The sequence below is a fragment of the Lonchura striata genome, chromosome 5 (assembly GCF_046129695.1).
Source record: "Lonchura striata isolate bLonStr1 chromosome 5, bLonStr1.mat, whole genome shotgun sequence".
NCBI classification, from domain to species: Eukaryota; Metazoa; Chordata; class Aves; order Passeriformes; family Estrildidae; genus Lonchura; species Lonchura striata.
This window is the reverse complement of record NC_134607.1, coordinates 68,599,411-68,623,212: the sequence shown is the minus strand read 5'-3', so window position 1 is coordinate 68,623,212 and position 23,802 is coordinate 68,599,411.

Here is a 23,802-nt window from a genome sequence, read left to right as displayed (position 1 = left end):
TATCATTATTTACCAATTATTCCTGTAGCCAAAGATGTTTATTTCTCCATGGAACTATGGGAGAAGGGGCTTAGGCTGAAGCTGCCTCTTGCTCATAATCACTTTCATCCATTAAAAAGGGAGGGAAAATAGCCAAGATTCTCTGCTCAAAGGATTCTTTAGTTTTGATTTTGCCATTGTTGTTGTTGATTACTTTATAAAAAGTCTTAGGGCAAATATAAAATGTTCTCACCTACACCCTGATACCTAGAACTCAGTATAACCTGGTCAATGACTCCAAGCTTTTTCAGGAGTTGATCCTTTTCTTTGCAATGTATGAGCTGTTGCCAGATTTTAAGAATGTGAGTGGTAATGCCAGAAACAGTGGACTTCATCTGCCCTTGGAGCAAAGTGCACCCTTTCAAGGATTTTTTTAGAATAGGTTGCTCTTTATTTCTAAGTAGTCAGAAAATTTGAATTCTATTATTCATCTGCAATTCTCATAAAGCTTTCTAAAAACAACAAAAAAAGCCCAATATCCACATGAAAACATACTCAATTACACACCAGAGAAGCAGAAAAACAAACAATCTTGAAACCACTGCAAGATGTAAAAACACACACTCCTTTCTTTAAGAGGTGCCAAAGTACCTTTCAAGTGACCATCAGCATTTAGAGCTGAAAGCTTCCTAAGCCTTGAGGCATTTATACACAGACTTCCCCTGACTTGAAAAGTCTGTCACTTTCATTTTTAAGTAATAATTAAATTAATATTTAAACTAAATCTTGAAGTGGCATGTTCTATTGCAGGACAAGCAGGTCAGTGTTGCAGGGAAATGAGAGCACGCTGTTGCGAGCATCACTTTCCTGCTCTTCCTTGTGTCATTCATTCATTTAAATCATAGAACTCAGCAGACCGCAAAACAACTTACAAAGGAATTACAATAAATTACGCTCATCCCTGTTTTCACAGAGAAGGAAACTGAGGCAAAGAGAAGTGAAGAAACTTGGCAAGTTTCTGCAGCAGGGCTGTTGCAGAGGCAGGCAGGATCCAGATCCTTGGGCTCGTTGTGGATGTCAGGCTGTGTTGTGTAACCTTACGTGCAAAATGTGTATTCTCTAATTGCTACAGACTAAATCCTAAGGAAATAATGAAATGCAGTAATCCAGACTAATTGTACACCTTAGTTGTTTAAGCAACATAAGTGGTTTGACTGAATATCATGCCCACTAAACCATATCACAAATACATTTGAAAGTAAAAAAAAAAAAAAAAGGGGGGAGGGGGTTAAACATTTTCTAGATCTTTGATCAATGTGATTTTGAAGTCACAAGTGGGGGACTGGGACTGTCTTTTGTTTTGTCTGATCCCAAAGTTTAATACAGCCCTGGGACTCTCATTTTCTGTGGGGAACCATGAGGTTCTCGCTGCCATCAGGCTCCAGGGCTTCTGTTGCTTTCAGCAGCACTAGTGATTAAATTTCTGGTTTGAAAAATCAATCCAAATCTCTAGTCCTCAACCAAATAAATCTTATGACAGTGTAATAAAATATTCACAAGCCTCATCTCCAGGATCTCTTTATTCTGTCCCTGCCCTCCAAGGAGGTGAATTCTGCTCTAGCTTGCACAGATATGTTTCGTGGTGTAGAGATGTACTTAAAGGGAAGTTCATTTTTTCATGCCATGGTGAATTTGGCCTTTAGGTAGCAAATTCTTCATTCTGTTACTCCACTACAAGCTCTTGCACTTTTTCTGGGGCAGGGAATGTCTTTGTGTTCAGATCATGTGAAGGGCTGGGTGTACTGTGGTTCTGGGCCACAGTCTGGGGCTCCAAGGCACTACCACATGCTGCATAATTAATATTAGTAATGAATAATAATAATAATAACAACGGCTATAATAACAGTGATGTCTGAATAGGAGGGAACCCCATAACCCTACCCTTGGGTGCCTGAGTAGGAAGCACAAGCCGAGACAATTCAAGAGAGACACCAACAACAGGGTTACAGCAGCTCTGGCAGCTGCTGGCTTTCCTAATAAGAATTATAAATGTGGCTGGGAGAGAGAGGCAGTGCACAGCAATTTCACATTACCAGGCTCCATGTACAGGGCAGTGTACCATCACCGATGGAGTCATTTCAGTCTCGACTGGAAAACCAGCAGGAATTACTGCTCTGGAACACTTTTCATTGAAGGGAGAGCAGCCCCAGGAGCAAGCTCTGAGAGCAGCACTGGGGTGTAAAATGAATTGCAAACAACTCGTGCTTTTATGTCTTCCATAGAAATGCTTGAGTGATGAGACTCAGGCTATTACAGAAGGTTTCTCTGTGGTGCCAGCCAACTGATTATCACTGGGATGATTAACAGCTCTACCTGTCACCTCTTTATTCCAATGAATGGGGCCCACTTTGGTTCTGGCAGAACCTCACTGACCCTTAATTTGTTACAGGATGCATCCTGAGGAGGTACTGAGCATCCCCACCTTCCAGTGATAACAGCATTTCTCTGAAATCAGCATCCACTTGAGAAATGGTGACAAATTATTGGAATTTGTATTTCTTGCTCCACTGTTACTGTATTTATTCTGCCTTCATATCTAGTGGTTCCAGAAAGCTGTGTGATATCTGGAGAGAGAAGGAACCTGATCTTTGTGTCACTCTTTCAGGATGGTGCTCCTGGTGCAGGGAAGGCTTTTGATAGCACAACCTGTCCTTCCACAAGCAAAGCCCAGCATAACCTCAGCAGCTTAGCACATATTTAAGTCCTCTGCTACACAAGAGCAAACTCAAGTTTTGCAATGAGAAAGAAAATAGGATTTTATGTCTCATGACAATGAGTCTCATGGTTTTCATTTGACCTGGCATTTATTGCCTCTCTTAGGAAGACCCTTGAAAAGTGTCAGCAAAACAGTTGTTGGCGTAAGCAAGTATTGTCTGGATAGAGGGCTTCAGCAAGCCAAGCCAAGCCAATTCCTGCCCACTTCCAGTCTACTGTAAACCCAAAGAAACTCTCTTGATTTTTTTGGCATTATTGGGAAAGCAAAGCCCAGCTCTTCAGGGCCCTTCCCAGTCATTCCTGGAAAGGTCAGTCTCTGCTCTGAAATCCACCACACCTTTGCTCTTGCCAGCAACCAGCTCCTAGGTCACAGCCATTAACCTACTGCCATGCATTTCAATCAGTTTTATGCCTTCTCCTCTCTGATGGAAGGTTTTTCCTGGACTTCACTCCTCTGATGTTTAGAAATCATCAAATTTCCAGCCTTTACAGACAGTTTGTTCTTGTGCCAACATTGTCCTTTTGCTTAAATACCTCATTTCCCTCCATGAAGATTGCCCACCTTCCCCTCCCTAGGATGTATTTATAGAGAGCAATCATATTCACTGCTAACCAGTGCCTGCTCAGCACCTTCTAGTACAGGTCCTTGGCATCTGTCTTACAGACACAGCTTAAAGTGCTTCCTCTGTGTCTGAGCACAAATAGAGTTCCCACCCTGTTCCAAACACGGTGCTTGCACACGCTGGATCTGGTCCAAACGGCCTCAGGATTGCCTATATACTTAATTTAAATGGCAACAAAAATAAATCTCAACCCAAGCTGTCTCATGGGACGGGCTCTTTGCAAACAATGGAGATCGTGCCCTTCTCTCGGTTCCCTCTGCCTGAGAAAAAAGGGCAACTCTAAGTTGCCGAGGCTGAATTCCCTTCCTGCCTCGCTGGTACTCTCCCCCTGCCCTGCTCCCGGGGTCTCACTGGGGAGGGAAGCCCCTGCAGTGGTGCTGATAGGACTGGAGTTGTCTGGCTGCCAGGGTGAATCAGAACAGCTCTGTCTCTAACATCCCACCGCCTGTTAATTAATGCATTAATGAATTGCCTTCTAATTCCTATAATCATCCTTATTTTTGGGGGTGAGCAGGCTTTCAAGGTTGCACAGCTTGCCCAAGGCCACATAAGAAATTAGTGGCAGAACCAAGAAAGAAACCTGGGTGCCCTGACTCCTGGGCTGGGCCAAATTGCTCTCCTTTTGGTAAAACATCCTACACACCAGTTCCTTTGCTCCAGCAAATGTGCTCGGTGCGACGAAGCACCTTTTTTTTTTTTTTTTTTTTTTTTTTTTTGCCTTACAGCAAGACTGCAGCAAAGCGTGTAACAAACTGAGATTTGAAGCTGCCTTCAGCAGTTCCTAATCTCTGCAAACGTTATACTCTTTGTGGTAAGGAGCTTGGGAAGCTCTCCCTGCCTCCTTTGTGAAGGCAGATACGTGGAACTGGCAGGGTATTGTTTTCACTTCTGAGTCAAGCTCGCCTTCTGTACGCAGATAAAACTTCCTTCAAAGTCAAGAAGAGTTTTGCTGAAGTGCATTAGCCCAATTTGTTTTTTAACTTCTACATTGCTTCACTGACATAAACAAGTACAAACTAGTGCTAATGCTACAGACAGCCAGTGCAGATACTACAGGGGGAATGGGTTTGTGATCTGCTAGTGCACTGATGCGAAAACCATCCAGTTCTGATGATCAAATATCTGTTTTTCTCTAATGAATAATTTTTTTCACTTGATCACAGTAGTGCTTGATTTTGTACATCTAAGTTAAAAATAACCTCCCTAACTTCATGTGTAAACATGAATGGGATTATCTTCAGTATGTTTGATATTATCATTATTATTTTGTTATTTCACAATCATTATTATTCAGCATCCATTGTAGAGGTAATATTTCAAGATAAATTAGGCAGAATTTATATTGACCAAATCCAACCTAGACCTGCTTCATCACCTTTAAGTGACTGATCTTGAGATAGTTTCATGGACTTTGTATATAATATGACATTTACCTTCTTTTCAGTTCCCATGTTGTTGTTATTTACCAGGGCAGCCCATCAAATAAGAACATAACTAAAAGAAATATGGATGTAATTTATTATGTGGATTCATTCTTCCAACACACTAATATCTGCTGTGAGAAGTGGTGGACTCTCAATCTACATGTGTGGTTATGGTTTTGGGTGGGAAATTTTCACCAGAAAAAGAACCTTTTTGGAAAGAACCCGTATATTTTAGTAATTTTTTATTTCTTTGAAAACATGAAAAAATCTGAAGTGGCACCAGCGTTGCCAAGGGTCTTGTTTTCTGCTTATGACTAAAATTGAAGGTGGTCTCAATCCTATATTAAAGTTTCTATAATACACCAAAATTCAACCGTTTTCTTCTCTGTATTTCACAAGTATGACTTTGAAAGTCCTGTATTCAAGGTAAAAACCAGAACTGTTAAGTCCCACCTCCCAAATGCAGAGATTTTAATTACTCTGAGATCTTCTATGCTGGCATCTTCTTGCCCACGAGAGGACTAGGCTGGGGTGATAGGTGGGAAAGTGCTGTTCTTGCTGCTTGCCCTCCTGCATGAGAGGAAACACAGGAGAGCTGTTGGGGATTTATGGAGAAGAGTCCATGGAAGTCCTAAAGAAGGAGATCAGAGGAGGAGGCAGAAGGGAGGCTCCTGCCTGGTGGTGTGAAGAGTGCTGATTCAGGGCTGCAGCCCTTGCAGGAGTTAGTGTGCTCTGCAGTGCGAAGGGAGCCAAGCCACTTATGCAATATTAATATTAATAACTGCTTTGCACTTCTATAGTGCCTTTCATCCGAGGATTTCAAAGCGCTTTACAAACATTAATTAATTAAGGCCCATAACACCCTGTGAGGTAATGCAAGTAGATATTACAGCTCATGCAGAGGCCAGAATTGCCAGCATTACAGGTATAATCCTCTAGCAAGAGTTAACTTATTCTTGAGCAAGCTTTCTTACTTATAGGCATAAACAGGCTTCCCTTTAACACTGAGCGTGTCTTTTTTTTTTTTCCCTTCTTCCCCTTGATCCGCCAGTCTTCACACAAGCAAAACTCCCACTATGAGGCAGCCAAATGAGGTGAATGAGCAGTACTTCCATCTCCCAGCTCACTGCTTCCTCTTTGATCATCTGATAAAATTGTAGGATATTGAGAGGCTGCAGAGTTGTGTCACATATTAGTGTCCTGCTTCTGTGGGGTTTCCCTGTTCTAAATATACTTTGCACCAGGGAGATTAAAAAAGGAAGTGAACTAAAATATGTTTTATGGCACCTGCTTATCAGATGACCTCCCAACAACCTGCAGACATTAGCTAATGTAGCCCTCATTGCAGCTGGTCATAAATGCAATTAGTGCCATTTCAGCCAGGGATTTTTTTAACCATTCCTTGCTCCTGTATTTCAGGACTGAGTTTGGAGTTGGAGAGGAAAAGGTGACTTCTTAAATCTTCTGCCCTGTTCATTGCAGACCCTCATTTAACTCTGGTCTTGCACTTTGTCAGCTCAACATTTGTACCCATCCTCTTTTCAGCCTGCCTTTTCCTCTATGGGAAGATGTGGAATGCTTTTCCATCCATTCCTGTCCACTCCAAGTGAGACTAGAGTAGGGTCAAGCTGAGTGAGGTACATTGAAGGTGGCTCTGAGTGCACCTACAAAGAGTTCCTGTCCCAAAATCCAGTGCTGAGAAGACAGTGAGACCTGGGTTGACATCTCTAGCCACACTGAGTCATGTTGTGCATTGAAATATGCTGGCACATGTCCCTCAGCCCATCCTGGCAGGAGCAGACCTGTCCAAGGGGAAGCCAGGAGGTTGGAAAAGCCATATGTGTTCTTTTATATTCTCGTGCTCACAGGAACTGCACACTCTCCACCACATAGAAGATTGCTGTTTATTGTGTTTGCCACAAAATACACATTTTTTCTGTCATTAGCCCATCTCCCATAATTTCCCCTCTCCCTTTTAGGACTGATGGAGCTGACCCCTCCGGCTCCAATCTCTACACACAAGGGAATTGTCATGTCCATCCCACCTGACCATTTTGGTAACCAACCACTACATCTAGAGAGGCACAAAAGGATCTTTGGGGGGAATTAGTCCAGAGCACAACTTCTCCAGGATTTGCCTATTCAACTGCCTTCTGAAACTGCACAGACATTAGCTAATTAATGTGGTGAGTTCACTAAACCAATTAATTGCATTTCTTTCTGTGAGTGGGCTGGGCCTATCAGTCATCTTCATAGAGTGCCGTTTAGGGCGTTAAAAATATTCTCTTCATCAAATTAAACTTTATTAAATAATAACTCCTTCCAAATTCTGGGCTAGGAATGAACAACGTCACTCTAACCACAAGAGCTGTTTATTGCACATAAATGTCTTTTACTGCCCTGCCAGCTGTGATAAAACTAATTCAGATGCATATTCTCAGTACAGTAAGCACTTTCTCCCCTTTCATAGTCTTGCATTAACCCAAAGACTCCATCCTTTTGTGCAGAACTCCCACTGAAATCAATGGCAATTTTGTGTGTGCAAAGAATGCAAGGTTGGGAAGTTATACATCCTCATGTTGGCCAGCAAAGACATTGTGCTTGCCACAAGGGGCTTTTTGGCAGTCAAGTGAGTGTTTTGCATTTTTCAAAGACAAGCAGAACTGAAGAAACACTTAAAGACAAGGGGGAAAAAACGGTCTTTAATTTTGATTCTTGTTAATTATAAAGAGAGCCTGAAAATACCTCTTTTTAATTTAAAATAATTTTAAGACTTGTCTTTTAATAAAACCCTTCTTTAATTTTAAAAAAAATATCTTCCTTCATTTTATGTAACTTCTCAGAACTTGGAGGTTTATCTGTTAGAAGATGTCTTTAGCAAGGCTATTTTTTTCCCCTCAATATAGCAGAGTTAAAATATGCTAAAATAATAATAATAATAACAATTTTTTCTCAAACAATTCAACAAAATTATTTTGATTTTAGGTTTTACTATCTCAATTTCTGCTTTATAAGTATAATAGTATAATTTAAAAGAATGGTTTTGGGGGTTTTTTTTGTGTTTTTGTTGTTGTTGTTGTTGTTGTTGTTGTTGTTTTTTGTTTTTTTGTTTTTTTGCTAAAGCTACCCCAGAAGCTTTCTATTGTAAGACATGTTGAGCACCATGCAGTGAACACCAGGTCTAATTCTTGGCACTCAAAAAATCATCGCATATTTATAATTTCTCTGCTGTAATTTAATCCTTGAAGATCTACTTGATATTGATTTATGGCTGCTTAGGAGCTAGTGAAAGCAGTATTTACAAAGTTTTAGTAAGGAAAAAGGACGCAAATATATAAGTGTCACTGTCTAAATGGCCTAGACCTTCAGTCCCCACTCAGTGACCAGGCCTATTTTGTGATCTTAAGTTGTGGATACCTCATGACTGGAAGTGTTCAAACCCAGCTTGTACAGGACCCTGAGCAACCCGGTCTAGTGGAAGGTGTTCTTGCCCATGGCAGGGGGTTGGAATTAGATTATTTTTAAGATCCCTTCCCTTCCAGCCCAAACCATTCAGTGATTCCACTGTTCTGTGATTTTATGATTCTGCATCCTCTGGTGCTCATGACATCCAAGAACAGGACTCAGTGGCCCTGGCAGGATGTCACCCCACATGGGGCTAAGGAGAGAGGGACACGTAGCAGTCTCTCTAGCTGAGGAACCCCTTTGCCAACTTCATGGGTAGTTCCTCCAACTACTTGGAAGCTGTCTAACACTGTACTCCACTCCATATACACTCACCCATTAAAAAAAAAAAAATCCCAAGTTTTGACTGCTTTTAGCCTTTGAAGGAACTTGAGGGAAGAAATTTGTTTCTACCCTTCCTCCCACCCCTTTATTTTCCACGTCACACTCCACATTTCTGCAGGAATGCTTAAAGCTGCTCAATGACTCAGTTTTTTTGTCTGATCTGTGTTCTGCCAAAAGTGTTGGACCTCCACAAGGGGAGCTGACTAGCCAAACTCTGGGCTTTACATCTCTTTTGCCATCCCAAACACCTACAATCCAGGAATTAAAGCACCAAGCACTTAGCTTGCACATACTTCAGTCTTCTCATTAGGTCTAGGTTTTAGTTTTGTGGCTATTTCAGAAACATCAGCCTTAGATGGAAAAATCTGCCTTGCTACATCTAGGATGCCTATGAAACTTGATAGCATAAAGATCCTGCTTCACAGCTTCTTCAACTCATCATTCCTTTTATTAATTAAATTAGGGCAAGTTATATGAAACATGCTAAGATTAAATTGGAGACTCTTGGAAGAACTCCAACCAATTAGAATGATAGTTAAAAATAAATTCATATCTAAAAGAGAAAGAAACCTGAAAGACCACAGCAGGCCACAAAACATTGTAAGAAATTGAAATAAAGCCAATATTAATCTCCCATCAATAAATACCATATCTTTCAATGCTTATGGTAATTGCCCCAGTGATTCCCCTTAAAGTGGTTCTTGAGCACTTAGAGGGACTGTTGATAGCATCTTATCAAGACTCAAAGCAATGGTGTGAAAGCACAAATAGGAATCTCAGCCTAGGCTGAGAAAAAATGTGGTCTTTAAAATGTGCTGATTTGACAAGAGGTTGTTGTTTGTCACAGACATTAGTTTTTATCTGCTTAGTGGATAATTCTTCCAAAGGGGTCTCTGCAACATCTCTCTGGCATTGCTGCTTAGCTTGACATGAGGCGGATTTTCCAGTGAAAGTAAATATTGAAGTAAACTAGGTCCAAACTCCAATTGCTTCTTCAAACAAACCTTTTCTGGAATCATGGCCTGAATGCTCTGGGATGGCGTGTGACTTTTCATGGGTTTCTGCCTGAGGGCTGCTGCTTTCTTCAGCCTGAAAAATGACAGGAAGGAGCTCATGCTACCGTGAAAATGTCGCATAAATGCTTGTCACACCAAAGGGAAATGGGCTTCGTGGTTTTGTTTTTTTCTTTTGGAAAGTGTTTTGAGTCAGAGATAACATCCATGAAAACTGGTTGCTGACCTTAATTGCCTCTTGGGAAGTAAGCACAATGCCACATTTGTTGCATGCAAAATGGCATTCTCAATTTCCATTTGTTACCCAGAGCCCATCAACTTCCATGTATTTTAAGAATTATCTAGCTGAATCTCTCTTAATGCCTTTTTTTTTGCAGCCAGGACATATAAATTTCACAGACCAGCTTCTGCAGAAAATGCCTAAGTGTGAAGGGCACTGTTTGGATCTAGAAAGCTGCATATTTTCACAACAGAAGAAACTTTGCATGAATATTTTGCCAATTCCTAGATGACCCTGGCTGTTTTTTTACTGTTCAGCTCACAAGATGCTCCAAGTGCCCAAGAATGATACGTGCCAGAAGGGATTTGCCAAATACAAAAAGATTTCTGGGATTCTGTTTAAGTAGTACCATAGAAAGTCAGGCAGCAGAATAGAGGTACATAGAGATTTTCAGGTCACATCCTTCAGCTGGATATACTAAGCATGATCTTGTGATTATTTTGTGAATATGTGTTACTCTTCCTGATGACCACACACTGAATTTGATGTCCTTGTGTTCACTCACCAGTGAATGTTATATTTTGCTTATTATTTAGATTTCCTTAAGCTTAAGTAGCATTTTCTAGATTTTACAGAAATGTTCCAGAATTTATCCTTTCCAAGGTGGCATGTGCTGTTTGAAATTAAACTAAAAGACATCTCTTTGATGTTACTTTTCATTCTAAACTTATCCATCGCATGCCAAAGCCCCACTTTTGATTGAACACAGCTTTCTTCGTTTTTGTAAGGTTTTTTTTTTTTTTAAGTAAAGATCTCATTAAAAATTAAATTTTCATTCCCCTCTAATGTATCAGCAAGATTACAGAACTCTGATTTACTGTTAGGATCGGAAATTAACTTCAAAAGACAAGAAATGGAAAGTGGTGGCTTATTCTCCCATGGCATATTACAGCAGTAAGAGAGAGAGTGATAGAGTGATATCAAAAATGTATTTTTCTCTCAAACGAAGAAAACTATATAAATTCATTTCACACCTGCATATTTACTTGCATTTCAGGACACTTTTCTACCCTAAGTAAACATGTGGGATAAATCACAAGCTGATATTATTATTGTAAAATATGCTGGCAGATAAGAAGTTTCACTTTTCTGATGCATCCACTGCCAGGCATTATGCCTTATATATTTTTAAGCTAAGTTAGGCAAAGTATTGAGTGTTCTGGCTTGCATCCAGCTTCACATTTAAACCCATTCTTGACAGCAAGCAGCAGTGGTCCCACAGAACCTGGTTATAAGCCATAAAGGAACTATGCATTGAATTGCCCAACTGGGGCTGAGCCAGGGTGCAGAATATTTTGAGGATCCAGGCCATCCCACAGTCACCTCTATGGTTTCTGAGTATCTGCCTTAAGTAATTCAATTTTTTGAAATGGCATCTCTGTTGTGGTATGTTATCCCTCCTTCCTTCATAAAAACCTTTATTGAAGTTTCAGCTCTGTCCTTAAGGCCTGATCCAGACCAGGATAGGAGGCACTGCATTCCCAGCTGTTCTTGGAGCTGGCTGAAGTCATCCACAGGGGTTCAGGTATCTTGCTGGCAGAGGTCTTCTGCTTACCCTGCTTGTTTTTAGCTCTGTGGACTTCTTTGAAGGGTAGACCTGGTGAAGAAAGCTCACAATCCTGAGAGAGAAAGTTTTGTCATTTGCAGAAGCTGAGCACACATGGGCGTTTAATGCTTATGCCAAATGGGACAACTCATTGCAGTACCTGTGCCCAGAATGGACCCCCAACTCAGTGTTAAGGCCTCATGTCAGCATGTGAAGTGCATTTAATACTTCAGAAAAATACTTCCAAAGCCCTACAGTGATCAGTATGTTGTCAAGAGAGAAAACACCAAATGCAAGTGCCCAAACCAGGGCTGCAGGGATCTATGGCTGGAACAACTAGGTCCCAGGCATCACCTGAGCAGGTCTTCAAAGGACTAAGCAAAGTCAGCTTTGCTTTGCTCCCTTCAAAAAACACAATCACCAAAGGAAAAGGAGGAGCCTCTCACCATTTATGTTGTAGATCACTGGTTAAAGCCACTTGCCCAAGAAAAGCAAGACAAGTTTTGGGTTTGCCTCTGCCTGGGAGGTTCAAACCTACATTTCCCAATTGCCATGGGAGTACCCCAACCACAAGACTGCAGGTGACGCTGGGTGGAGAAAGCATTTCTGCATTCCTTGGTCAAGCTGTGGGACTATGCAGGAAAGATGAAGAGATTCCCACAACCCTTTGTGAAGAGAAAGAGATGCTGGGCTTCTGGGGCATTTTCCCATTTGTGTCAGCCTGATATCTGTTTATCTAGACACAGTATGAGATTTGGATTTGGGGAGAGGGCGTGAATTTCAGGAGTGAGTCAGAGAGACATTTAATGAATGAAATATTTATCCTAGAGATTATACTCTCTACTTCCTTCAAATCTCAGTCCATAGCACTGTAGTGCAAAATGCTCATGCAGAAAAAAAAAAAGAAATGAAAGCTGAAACTGAAATTTAAAACCGTCCTCTTTTTACACCCTAGGACATGAACACATGTTCTGCTTGAAAGTCACCTTGGGGTATCATGACTCCTTCATTGCTTTCTCATCAACATAGTTTGAAGGAGGAAATAAATACTTTCTCCTTCCCATGCCCTGGATCTCACCCTCACCCAATAACTCAGAGTTTAAGTTGGTTTCATGGGAAATGGGAACTCTGAACCCCTGGGGCTGAGGAGGGCCCAGGACCCACTGTCCCGGCTCCTGCTTTAATCCTGGGGTTATTACAGGAGCAGAGTGCACTGTCACTGCAGCCTCCTCCCCTGCCAGCTGCATTTAAAAGAATAAAGCAACTACAACTGCATTCTTGAAGGGTGTGATCTTGTGGGTGAGAGGTAGGTGTGTTCCCAGAATTTCTCCAGGATTGGGTCCCTCAGGGGACTCTGGTGCCACCTTGCCTTGCTGTGCTGGATCGCAGTGGGGCTGCCCAAGCCAAGCCAGGCACACGACAAACTGAGGCACCTCCAGGGTGAGATGGTAGAAAGGAGGGGCTTGGGGATTGTGATTTTTTTGGATGTTGAAATTTCCCCAAGTCTATTCTGTCAGATGTCATCAGCAAACACTGAGGTCCTTTAGGTAGGGCAGCCTCCATGGAGCCCTTTAATGGACACCCAGAATTCCCCTTCCAGGATATGCTCGTCTCTTCACTAACCATAAAGAGAAACTGCAGAGCTGCTTTAATGCAGTGTCCTGATCCCTTAAAATTACATGTGTATAATAACTTTACTCTGAAAAGGGTGGATTTAGATTAAATGTAAAAAGGAAATTCTTGGTGAGAGGTGAGACACTGGAACAGCTTGCCAAGAGAAGATATGGATGCCCCATCCCTGGAAGTGTTCTAGACCATGTTGGATGGGGCTTGAGCAACCAGCTTAGTGGAAAGTGTTCCTGCTCATGGCAAGGGTGTTGAAACTGGATGATCTTTGAGGTTCCTTCCAGCCCAACTATTCTATATGCTTGGACTTAAGTATATGGGCTTAAGCATTGGGCTTAGGTATGTGCTTAAGTGATGTGCCTCAGGTAGGTTAAAGGCAGGTCACTGGGAGCTGCCTCTCAGTGTGCTGGCTATTACATTTAATTGTTTTCCTCTGTTACACCCTATGAAAAAAAACAGTTCAGTAAAAATGGTTCCCTGGGTGCTAAAGCAAGGTGGGACATTAATCTGGAAAATAGGGCCATGTCTCCACTGAGATCATACAGGATCCTTTTTGTCTCACCTAACGCGATTTCCCAGTTTACAAGATGGAAATAGCTTTCCTGTGACTGAAGGCGTCTTTCACACACTGTTTCTTTAAATTATCATTTGCAATCCCACAAAGAGAAAGAGGCAAAGGAAACAGGGTGGGAATTAGTTGCTCCTTCACGTACATTGCACTAGTTACTGTGTGGGAGGATCATTATTTCTAATGATGATGGATGGTTCCTATATGAAAGGCTTTTTGCCTGTGTTGTTCCCCAAGTTGGAGCAAGAAAGGGTTACTATTTTAATGAGAGAAGTTGAAATACAATTTATTGAGAGGGATGAAAAAGAAAAGCCATAAAAGCTGAATCAAAACAAATGGAATGTTTTACCTGATCACTTTTATGGCGTTGCTGCTTTCATAAGGTGTACACACACACACACAGTCTGCCACTGAGCCCTGACTTCATCTGTTCTGTGCAACCTCTTTTCCCCTCATATCTTCAGAAGACAGTTTTCTCCAAAAAAATGTTTCCAATGCCCTTTTTTACTCAAAACACAAAGAGGGGAAAATGTGACTACAAAAAGCTTATAGGCTGATAATTTATTCATCTTTTTTAGCAGCCCCCAACAGAGCTCGTCTCCATTGCGTAAGGACAGAAACCCGATGCCTTATCACAGCAGTGTGCCACTATTACTCGGAGCCCTGAAGGTGCTACCCAAAACAATGGCAAAAAAATATGCTAAACGGGGACCCTCATACAAACACAGCATAAAAGCATCAGTTTATTCCAACCCGTACTCAGCTGATTAAACTGAGGAGTTGTCATGAAGATAGGTAGATAGATATATTGATAATATATATATATATATTTAAATAATTGTATCCTTCAAACAACATATTTTGACAGTGGAGTATATTAAAAACCATTAAACAGCTGTTTTGCTATAGGGAATATTACTTGTGGGTTGAATGCAGAGATATGTGTAGGTATTTATTCAGTAATCAATCATAGAGAGGAAAGACCTCGAATTTCAGTTGGAAGTTTTTATTTTTATCCTTTTCCTTACTACTGGTCTTTAAACCTGCTCTGAGGAAAGCTATACATGCCCGGCTGGTGCTCATCAAAAGCAAGCAATCACAGCTAAATCAGCATGCAAAATGCCACTCAACCTTGGGCCTTTATTAAAATTTGCTGGGACTCAATTTGAGATAGCGATCGTTCTTATTAAAAAGCAAAATGTAAGATAGTTTTTTTATATAAATCTCTGGATGGAATGGAATTGTTAATCAGCATAGGCTGATGTGATTTCTCTGTTGCAAATCCTGCCGAGGGCTCAGAAGTGGCACATTACCATAATTCCTAGGCTAGAGCTGGCAGCTTGAAAAAGACCTGCAAGAATCTTTAAAATGCTTAAGCAAAGCTGTAAGTCACAGCAAACAACACACACTGGAGATGGTTACCACAGGTTTGTCGTGTTATATAACAAAGTTTCTTCCTTCGGTCTGTTTGCGCTTACCACAATTTGCTCTTTTGTTGGGTAATTGTTTATGTTTTCTCGAGAAAAAGGACAACAACAAAAAAATTCTAATTCTAACCAAAGATCTATTATTCCCTCTAAAACCCAACATATTTTTATACAAACCCCTCTGCTGTATTATGAATTTGATATGTGGCATCACTCGACTAAGTACATATATACATATGTATTTTTACCTTTAAATTAGCACCAATTATTTCAGCATCAGTTTATCACCTTTTTATTCCCTGGGTCCTTTCCTGCTCTTATGCTGGTGCATTTCAGCCCTGAAGTATCTTCAGGACAGCAGTAAACATATCTCCATGACTATTTTATAAATTACTTTTAAAATATTGTTGAGCTATTTGTTATCCCAGGCACTAATAAAATTGAGCTACTATTATAATTAATAAGGAACACTAAGTAATGCAAATGACAATTATTTTGTATAATTGAAAATATGATGCCAATCACTGCAGATAGAAAACTCCACAGCTGAACTCTGCATGACCAGTATGATTATATTTTATCTTTAATATTATTACAACATTCAAAGTCTGCTATTGTGCCTATATTAGACACTGCAAAAATGTACAACAAAGAACTGTTTCTCTACATTTGTTTTATTCCATCTGCAAATATAAAGAAGAAGGGATAATAACCAGTAAGGCATGCTCCATACAAATGTCATAATAGCTCAGTGGCAACACATTCTGCAGGTTATGGCATCAAGAAGAAATATTTTTATTGACTCAGATGCTTTTGGCTCAGGATCCTAAGACCAACAGTTGGCTGCTTTCTTCTGGTCTTTAATTGGAAATACAAAGGAGAGAAAAGAAACAAAGAGTCTTTTAATGAGGTACTTCTACCTTGATATTGCTGGTCCAAATCTTGTCCAGGCCAGTAATGGACAAAAGTAGATTTTTTTTTTTTTTTTTTTTTTTTTTTTTTTTTTTTGAGGTATGGGAAATAAAGATGTTGTTTATGGCCCAGTTTTCATGGGAGATGTATCCACCAAAGAAAAGTTTCTCCTCCCAGGACTTTGTTGAGGTGTTCTGTGTTAAGACACTGAAAACTCATTGCACAAAGGGCGAGCTACCTTTTGACCTATGGGACAGCCTTTGCAAACGGATGCATTTGGAAGGAGAAAACTTGTTCTGATGTTCATTCTTCTGTACCTGCCTTGAAGATTGTGAGAACAAATCGGTCCTAGATTGCTGCCTGATAGTCACAAGCAAATTTTAATTCCAGCATGCAGGCACTCCCTTTGGAAGGGAAATACAGGCTCAATTGCACATGGAGAGACGGAATTGCAACCTTGCAAAAATCAGAGACTTTGTTTCAAGAGCCAAACAAAATTGAATATGTTCCCCCCACACATACATACACTATCATCAAATATTATCAATTTAATTGCTCGGCTCCTGCAGCTGTGAGCACAATATATCAGCTTGACGGGAATGGAATTCATAATTCTGTAAGACACGTTCGAAAGTAAAATATTGAGCTAAATTTTCAGCTAATGAGAATCAGCATAGTTCCACTAACCTCAGATAAGCTACTGAGCAAGCAGGAATCGTTCGAGTTCCTCTGACTTAGTTGGAATGCCTTCACTCGATTCTGCAGAGGACTATAAATTTACTCCAAGAATTTTTGTTTCTGCACCTTTTTGGGGATCTGATATATCGAGTGCTCGGAGCGAGCCAGCACGATCTGATACACCCCAGCAGATCTTCTCCAAACATCAGTGGCTCTGTGCTGGCAAACTCGCTGTCACGGGATGCTGTCGATGCTTAAAATCTACACAGCTTAGGGGGGCCACAGGAGAAGTTAATGGAAGAGAAACCTATTTAAAGTTGTTAAATATAAGGACGTGATCTCTGGCTCAGAAATTCTTGATCTGCAAATTTCTGGCATATATGGGATGTACCATCATGTTCCTGCACTTTTTTCCTTGTACTGTGTGTGTTCGCTTTTGGCTTTTATTAAAACACGATCCTAATTTAAGAGGACCTTTGCTCTGGACAAATACTGCTGATTGGAAGTTCCCAAAAAAAGATTATGGACTAGAACTTTTTTTCTTCCTTGTCAGGGATTTTGCTTCCTTTTCCCTCACTCTAATATGGAGTTTCCCCATTGTTTTGAGCATTTAAATAAAAAAAGAGATTATTAAGACAATAAATACAAGAACATAAACTTCAGATACCCATTTTTAGTTGTTTTAGGAACAAGATGAGAGTGGGAATATTTACCCCTAGGTAAATTTCCTGCTCCATACCATTGTACCAGATTGCATAGTTTAGTAATCACAATTTTACGAATTAGGTAAAACATTTATCTTCTATGCTTTAGTCAAATTATTATCTCTAAAGATGAAGTCTCAATTGTTTATAACTGATATAGATATGCACATTTAGATATGTTTACATATATAGGTATACATATATACTTATATGTATATATATTACTAGAAAAATGAATTCTTTTATCTCAGAGGTAGTGATTTGTGCCTGCACAAAGGAGATGAAAATAATAACACCTTTCCCTTGTTTTCCTGGGCTGTTTTACTTATATGCAAAGCCATGGAGAATTGGGCCTTTTGCATTTAATTCTGTGTGTTTCCCAACTATTGCCATGTGACCTATTTGAATGAAAGTTTAGCATTCTTGAAGGGCTATGTAAATGTATACGTTAGTGAATAAACAGATGGTTTTTAATGAAAAACATCTTTTCATGAGCTGTGTCACACTGTTTTGATTCTTTATTTATAGTATCAGATCTTTGATGTAATGGAAAAATGAGTAGAGCTGATTTTATGAAGCCCAAGTTCGAATGGACATCCTTTAGAAAGGCAGGAAAATTGACACTGCATCAACTAGTGGTAGGCGAACTAGCACAGCCGATTTTTTATTGCTAGTGCTTGAGAACAAAAAGATGCGGATTCTGATCCAAGGATCTTTGGCTACCCAGCAGATCTGTTTTCTGGGCATCAGAAATGCCCTGGCAGATCGAAGAAAACAGCCTCATTTTTCAATTTGAAACAGCAATCAGATTGGAAGAGACAGAAATTATCTCTGAGGAAAAGAAAAAAAAATAAAGAAAAAAGCACAAAACAAAACAAAAGCCAAAGGAAAAACCTACCCCTCCCCCCCCCCCAACCTAAAAACTTAAAGAGATATTCTGTTTATTTCCATTCACATCAAGTCAAAATGAAACAGGAGTTTAGATGGCTGTGCTGCATTTATTTATTTTTTTGAATGACTGGATTTTTTAGAATCAGGTTACGCAGCTGGACTTCACATTGCATTTGCTGCGGCTGCTTCATCAGAAATGCTGGTAGTATTTGTCAGCCTGGAAGTGTCTTGAGGCTGCTTCTGAGAGATACAAGGAGGCAACTGATAAGGAGAGCATCAGAAGGGCAGTTAATTGCCTCCAGTCTCTCGGTGCCGGGGAATATTTAAAATCTATGGGATTAAAGGCAGATTAAAAACTGTGGAAGCAGGAGCCCAATAGCGCTGAAAGATCATAATCAGCAAGGGTAATGGCAGAGCAAAAATGAATGTGGCAAATAAAATGACAGATAGGAAATTCAGATCCGCTTCTAATGCTCGAAGTTCCATCTTGTAAGCACAATTCATCTACGTGTAAATCATTTTTTGGCTTCAAGCTTATCAGCCAATCGGTGAATTAAAAATGCTCTTTCCTTGGAGGATTAAAGAGGTTGATTGAAGTCAGTGTGAAAACTGGCTAATAAGTCTGGAAATGTCAGGAGGGTGCTTCATAGGAACTCAGTGTACTTTTTCTATCAGGGCTATGAAACAGGAAGTTTGAAAAGCTCTGTAGTTCTGTTACTTTGAGAAATGCTTTTGTGTTTTATTTTTTTTTCTTTCTCCCTCCTGTGTGTCAGAGTGTCATGCAGAAATATTTTAATTTGCAAGATGAATGGCGATAGATGCAAATGTTGAAAAATGAGATTGGGTGAATTCACTAAAATATGCACAGAAGTAAGAGAAATTTTGTTTCAGAGAGCACAGTGAATGCATATCATGGCCATGGGAAGTTCTAGGTTCCAGGCCGTAAACTGCTTAGACATGTCCCACGTTGGAGAGGATGTTTTAACTTTTGCTTCTTTTCCATGCCTAAAATTCTAGCATAGGTGGTGAGGCCAGGGACTGTGTTAAGGCAGCTTCTCTGCTAAACAGGAGCTTCCAGGGCATCTCCTGACACTGTGCATATATACAGATATACACTCCCATATGATATGAAGGCTTTCCATTAGTGCTGTTAAAAACTGAACAAGTTTCTCAGACTTTACATGCAAGAACTGTACTGTTAGTGTTTCCACAGGCAATATTTCCATCTGCAATGCCCACACTGGTAAATACAGATACACTTCTATGAGTATATTTGGAGATTTGGACCACAGTTGTCTGAAATTATTCCTCATATTCATTTGTGGACTAATATTCTTCCTTTGTTTCAGCCCAAAATCACAAAGGGGTTCAAAAATTACCTAGAACAAGAGAATTTTCTGGAGGGAAAGCTGTTACCTGGGTATACCAGTTTCTCTGCTCCTGGGCTCACATCAGAAAGAAGTCAAGGATCAAGTTCGTGGGAGAACCCACTGATTAATCCTATCTTTCATTAGAGTAGGGAAAATTAGCCCTTGGCGTTGTTAGAGCTGTGAAAGACAGCAAATGAATAAGGATGCAAATGGGGAAGAAAGGAATTGATCATCAGCTTCTCAAGGACGAGACTAAAGAATTCTCTATCTTGCTTTCATCTCCTGCTCCACATAGGAAAATGGTTTCCTAAAAGTAGGAATGCAGCCATGTCCTTTCTCACCCACCCCATGAGCCAGATATGACTGGTTGGCCCAGTCAGCTGGTGGTCAGTTACTGGGACATCCATGCTTTGGCAGCAGCTTTTGCTGGGCTCCTGCATTTTGCCCCATGACCCATTTCATGGTCTCAGCAGGACCAGATGTCCCCAGCATGTCCTTTCGCTCTCTCCCATTTGATTCTGGGGAATATCGACTCACACAAAATTTAAAGGGTAAAAAAAAAGATAATTTGCCAGAAAGAAATCTTGCCTATGATTTGGTTACATGACCCAGAAAATTTAAAAAACAACATGGATGGCTCTTTACCTGCTTCTAGTCTCTAATGTTGTTCACTACATTCTCTCCTTGTGTTTGGAACACCAAACTGGCGATCTGGCCCATATTTTCATGCATTGTTTTGTTCACAACCACCACCAAAGAAACAACAAAGATGCCCACAGATTCAAAAATGTTATCTCACAGCTCTCTGCAGCTCCCTGATTCCCGACTCTTTGATAGAGGCACCTCCGGCGAGGAGAAGCGATGGAGACACTGGATTCCTCTCCCTGCTGTGAGATGCAGTTCTGTTCTTTTTTGCCCTATGACTGATTTTCATATGAAAGGCTCTAACTAGAGCAACTCTAACCCAGAGCCCACGCTGGCCAGCTGAGAGCATAACCACGAGACTGCGAGTGGTGGTCTACGTGCGTCTGAGTTCCGGGAGGCTCCTTTGATCTCCCTATGCCCCCCGGAATGCACTTCTGTGCAGCTTCAAGGAGAAGAGACGGCTGAACATCCTATCTCCCCAATCTCAACCTCATTTTACCCCCGTTGGTTTGGGCCCTCTCTTGGGAGGTGGGAAATGTGGTTTGGATCCCTTCAGGCTGAAGAAAGCACTGAAAGCCAGATTTCTCACTTCATGGGCCAGCGATTTTGTGAACTTGTCTCCTGATAAAAAAAAAAAAAAAAGATGTGTGCACCCCTGTCTTGGTCCGTGTTTAAAAAGAGTGAGCAAAGCTCAGCTCTGAGTGCTTCCAGATGTCTCCCCTCAGGAGTGGGCTCGGCCCTCTGGAACCTAAGTGGAGGGAGATATTTTACTTTGCAGACCTGATTCATGTACTTTAGGATGGGTTGGAGTTTGGGCACACCCTTTGTGCTCAGCATTTCCAAATTGGCTTGCTTTCCGTGGCTTCCGATGCACCGCATGGAGTCTCGCCCCAGGGCTGCTCCCTGTTGTGGCAGACTTCCTAGTTTTAAGCCTCCAGGCTTGAGGCTGTAGCAGGACCAGGGAGGAGGTGTAAGGAAAGGCTCCACTCTCTGAGATACCTAACACTCCCTATGCATCAGGCACGGAGAGCCCAGGAGCCTAATGCTGAGGTTTGAGCTTCTGCTTCAGGGCCAGACACTCAAAAATATTAGCACTTAAGTCCTTTGCTTGGATCTGGTGTTTAGGTTTTTAATTTGTGAGAATGCATTGTGTACAGTTTCCTCTGACTACTGGGGCTAGATTACTAAAGATATTTAGACTACTTAAAATGGAGAGGAGAGCTTGGAAAGCTTTCCAAAATCTCATGGATGTAGGCACTCCTTCCTTGATCTTCAACGGTACTGAGATCAGCAGGACTTTAGACACCTCATTACCTCTCTGTGCTCACTTCTGCAAACTCCACTGGGGGCCTCTTAGAGTTGAAGGCACACAAGTACCTCATGAATATGATCCTCAGTGTCCCTGGCCACATCTCCTCCGTGCATTTTGTATAAAGCCTCAAGTTTACACGTTGCTCAACTGTGGGATGAGTATTGCAACACTCAACCAAATTGTTCTTTGTGCCCAAGCCTGTGTTAATTTTTGGATGTGAACCCTACCATGAGTGACCTATACAATGCCTGATATGACCATGCAGGCATCTTGTAATGCCTAGGGGTGGCATCTGTCAAACACTTTTGAGTCTGTTGTCCATAAAGGTAGATAGGAGTTTCTGATATTGTGTTGCTTGGCAGTCTCTGTGCAGTGTGAATGTCCGTGGCAGGACTATGGGCTTCTTACTGGCAGAAGACCCTTAAAAAGACACAATTTCTTCAAATGTTGCAGCAATTTCAGTTTGGCCTGTAACTATATTATAGCTATGCAGGCAAAACACTGTCTCTGTTCCTAGGGCTGTGGCCAAACAGCTGCTAGACCAGTGCTCATTCTTGGCTGCTGTGTCTGCTTCTGCATCTTCCAAAACACAGATGCCCACAAAGGCATCAGATTTTTGTTTTCCATCCTGCCCTGGAATCCTTGCACAGCATCGTGTCACTGTTGTTTACAGGAGACTCAAGCCACGCAGATAGAATGTGACTGTGGCAGAGAGAGTGGAGGGCTAATGGGCAGGAGGAATCTTGCAGAAATGGTTGAGAGCTGTGAGGAAAGAGAGATGCTCTTAGTGTAATTAGCTAATTAGCATGAAGTTGAATTCTTCCTTCAGACGTTCGCAGACACGTCAGTACTCCCTTTAAAAAAGATAATTTGTCTAGCAACATCAGAGACAGGGAAGAGATAGGAGCCCTTCCCTAAATCTACATGTGGAAAAGAAAACATGGTGTTTCTTGTATCAGTCTTCTCCAGCAGGACACCTGATGAGTTTTTAGTGGTGTATCTCATGAATGAGACCAAATTAGAAATACTAAGGACTGCCAAGGTGGAGATAAGTAGCTTATGTGTGATGTGACAGAACCAGAGAAAGGGTTATGTGTGGAACAGAGTAGGGTTATGTAGAAAAACAGCACACAAAGGAACAGGTCTTTGCAGGTGGGTTTGGGGATGAGAACTGGGGTAGAAATGCATGGTAGGGAAAGCTTTTTCCATTTCTTGAATGGCAGATCTCAGTTTCTGGGAGTTAAGATTAAAGTTAGGATTCACTATACAAAAATCATCCTTAACAGCAAAGTATTGTAGTCTTTGGAGAGCATGAAAATAAAAGTCTTTAATTGTGGGTGATGTTAGAGTAAATTACCCCATCTCACCACTGCCTGCAAGTGCACACAAATATCTACTCCTTCAGCAAACTAGAGGTAACTTGACTTGTACCATGAGAAGTAAGCTAGAGGTACTTCAGAGTTACCTCAGGCTACCTGTCACCTTAAAATAAGCTGAGCTCCAAAAGGTATAAATAATAATAATAATAATAATAATAATAATAATAATAATTGCAACTCCCTGGATGCAGCTAGACTTACGTGTCAGGAGTCATCCTTAATAATGGTGTGCATTCATGACATTATTATCTAGTAACAGTGATTTTCCATACACCTATTACAGTAGGTAATCACAAACCCCAGAAATCTGAGGTTTTAAAGCTCACCTAACAAACAGGAACTCCTCAGTCTTTATCTTTGTAATCACAGTTCCACATTCAGCTCTCTGGGGCTGGATTTTCAAAGAGGAATATTGGCCTCTGGAAAACTAGAAGGACTTCTGTTGGATTGATAGTTAGGCTGATGTTATCCCAACCAGGGTATGCTCACAGGGTTGAAATCTACCTGTGGGTGCCATGAGAGTATTGAGAGCAAGATTTGAAAAGTATTTTATGTCCTGCTGTTATGAGAAGGAAATAGGCTAATGTAGCTTTCAGTGACCTGTACATGTCTGTGAGATTCCTGGGATTTGGTGGGCAGGCTGGTCCAGAGTTTCACAGGTTGCTCAGTGAACAGGGTTGATTAATATTTCAGTAACAAATGCTGAGTGCCACAGCACTCAATTTCATTTGATTAACTGCTGCTGGCTTTTCCGTAAACATGAGGCTGGCTACTACATTTATAGTTTATATTTTTTCTATCACAACCCAGACAATGTGGCATGAAGGTGACAATGTGGCATGAAGGTGACAATCTGGCACA